This window comes from Dromiciops gliroides, chromosome 4, assembly GCF_019393635.1.
Source record: "Dromiciops gliroides isolate mDroGli1 chromosome 4, mDroGli1.pri, whole genome shotgun sequence".
NCBI classification, from domain to species: Eukaryota; Metazoa; Chordata; class Mammalia; order Microbiotheria; family Microbiotheriidae; genus Dromiciops; species Dromiciops gliroides.
The window spans coordinates 77,770,766-77,773,859 of record NC_057864.1 but is presented as its reverse complement, the minus strand read 5'-3'; the positions used below and the strand labels follow the sequence as shown (position 1 = coordinate 77,773,859).

The 3,094-nt window shown below is 40.5% G+C and overlaps 1 pseudogene; it reads left to right on the top strand.

Annotated features, from left to right (window-relative positions):
• The first annotated feature begins 467 nt into the window (after nt 1-467).
• Nucleotides 468-915, top strand: LOC122726192 (annotated as a pseudogene).
• The last annotated feature ends 2,179 nt before the right edge of the window (nt 916-3,094 follow it).

Genomic DNA, 3,094 nt, shown 5'->3' with positions numbered 1-3,094 from the left:
ATCCTTTTTGATTTCATGATTCAATTGCTAGGATTATATCCCAAAAAATCATGAAAGAGGAAAACAAGGACTGATCTATACAAATATATTCATAGCTGCTCTGTTATAACAAAAAAAAATCAGGAACAACAAATGGACAAACTTGAAAAAGTTATGGAATATTCCATAATGGAACATTATGGTACCATAACAAAAGACACACAAGAGGAGATGCAAAATAAAACCATCAGTAGCAAACCAGAATCATTCACTCATTGATTACAATACATTTAAAAATAGAGGCAGCAGGGCAGCTAGATGGCGCAGTGGTAAAGCACCGGCCCTGGATTCAGGAGTACCTGAGTTCAAATCCGGCCTCAGACACTTGACGCTTACTAGCTGTGTGACCCTGGGCAAGTCACTTAACCCTCATTGCCCTGCAAAAAAAAAAAAAAATAGAGGCAGGGCTCTTCCTGACAGCAGACAAGATGGCAGAAGTGGAGCAGAAGAACAAGCGAACCTTCCAGAATTTCACATATGGCTGCATGAACCTGGATCAGCTCCTGGACGTGTCTTATGAACAGTTCAGGCAGTTGTACAGTGCTTGGAAGTGACAGAGACTCAACCAGGGTCTGTGGTGCAAACAGCCTTCGCTCCTGAAGCACCTGAGGAAGGCCAAGAAGAAGGCACCCCCCCCCCCAGCCATGGAAAATCCTGAGGTAGTGAAGACACACCTTCAAGACATAATCATCCTGCCAGAGATGGTGGGCATTATGGTGGGCATCTACAACGGCAAGACCTTCAATCAGGTTAAAATTAAGCCAAGATGATTGGACACTCTCTGAGTGAATTCTCTATCACCTACAAGCCTGTGAAACACAGTCAGTTGGGTATTAATGAGCCACCCACTCCTCTCATTTCATCCCTCTCAAGTAACCTAGATCCTAACAATAAAAACAAGAAGGTTCTTAGTGAAAAAAAATATAGAGGCAGGGAGGGTAGAGAAGGAGAAGAAAAAAAAAAGAGACTAAAACAAGTCCAAAGATGCCTGGCATATAGTAAGTGCTTAATAAATATTTAATGACTATTATTGACTGATTGGTAAGATTTTGGATAGGTGTAGAAAAGGATATAAAAACAAGAGTGTATTATTTGCTTGTCATTTATTAACTCTTTTGGGTCTGCTTGGTAGGGAATTGGATAAATTTTTGTCCCTTGTTTTGTATGCTTATTTGGTTGGTTATTTTGATAGATGTTTATTATATTTAGAACAAAATATTTTCAAAATAGTACTTGAACTATGTACTTCACAGTGCTCTTGGTGGAAATCAAATGAAATAAAGCATGTAAAACACTTCATAATCCTTAAGATGCTATATAAATGTAAACTATTAGTCATGTTATTTGGCATTCAACTATGCCACAGTTTTTTGTTAGTCACCATAAAAATGTTTCATTGCAGAAAATCATTCAAAATACAGAGAATAATGAGGAAATGATAATACAAATCCATGATCCTTTCCTGCATGTACACTAATGATCTAGGGATGGGGGGTGGTGAGAAAGAGAGAGAGAGAGAGAGAGAGAGAGAGAGAGAGAGAGAGAGAGAGAGAGAGAGAGAGAGAGAGAGAGAGAGAGAGAGAGAGAGAGAGAGAGAGAGAGAGAGAGAGAGAGAGAGAGGCGGGTTATTTATGTACATTTAGGGGCACCTAGGTGGCACAGTGTATAGCATGCTGGGTCTGGAGTCAGGAGGACTTATCTTCATGAGTTCAAATGCAGCCTCAGGCACTTACTAGCTGTGTGACCCTGGGTAAAGTGCTTAACCCTATTTGCCTCAGTTCCTCATATATAAAATGAACTGGAGAAGGAAATGGCAAACCACTGCAGTATCTTTGCCAAGAAAACCCCAAAGGGGTATGTAACAACAATATATGTTGAATTTATTTATTACTAGGGATACAAATACAAAAAGGATGATGGTCCCTACCCTCAAAGAACTTATATTCTTTTTTTTTTAAGAACTTATATTCTATAGGCAAAGCATAAAGGGGAGCTATAAATGAGGGGAGCAAGGGAGGATACCCCAACAAGGGCAAGTCTGCTGATGAGAAGTCCAGAGAATAATGAGAGGAAGCCAGAGTAAAGTAAGCATGGACTGGGTACCTGATGAAATGGTGGTCTAAGTCAGGGACTCAACAATCAGATGAGGGCTACAGCAAAGAATCATCTCCAGAGTGGGATGAGTGCAGGTGAAGATGTGGAGAAGCCCAGAAAGTGAGGAGCTAAGACACTGCCTAATATATGGTAATCTTCTCTGAGCTCTGTACAGTCAGACTGGTCTTCTTGCTGTTGCTCATACTTGATACCATATCTGTCATCTCCATGTCTTGGCACTGGCTGACCTCATGGGGAGAGAGGTATGGCACAAAGCACATGGCTCTGAGGTACCAATCTCTAATGCCATCCTCTTGAAGGCAGGCATGGCTTCACTTTTGTTTCTGTATGCCCAGAGCCCAGCATAATGGTTGGCCCAGAGGAGGCACTTAACAAATGCTTGTTGATTGATAATTCACATATTTATTGAAAGCACCCCCTTTGCTTTGTTAATAATTTGTCAGTGTAACAAATGCTCTTTTCTGCAGGAGCATATGAGTCATTCTCCCTTTTCAGAGCTTTAATTTCCAAGAGATCCAGGACATAAAGAAAGTAAAGTTGCTATTTCTTCCCCAGTCTCCCTTGCTTGTCAGGAAGTATTTGATAAAATCTTTATACTCTCTTCCCCTCCTTCATTCTTCCCCACCCTTTATCCCCAGGCTATGATGATAAAAACAGTTCTGGATTTGAGAGGACTAGAGGCACCTTAATCTGATCATGCTAATCTTGAAATCTGCTGATTGCCAAAATTCCAGTGATTCTGAATGTATTAAAGAGCCACTAATAAGAAAATAGTTTCTCCTGCTCTTCTTCATCATAGTCTTCTCTTTCCTGCTCCCCTTGAGTTGATAGGCCCTTCAACTCATGATCTGTATACCATGTGATAGTCAATTTCTCCATTCCCATGAGAAATACGGTTTGAAATTAAAAGGCCATATAGTGAGACTTAGTAGTATTAGTC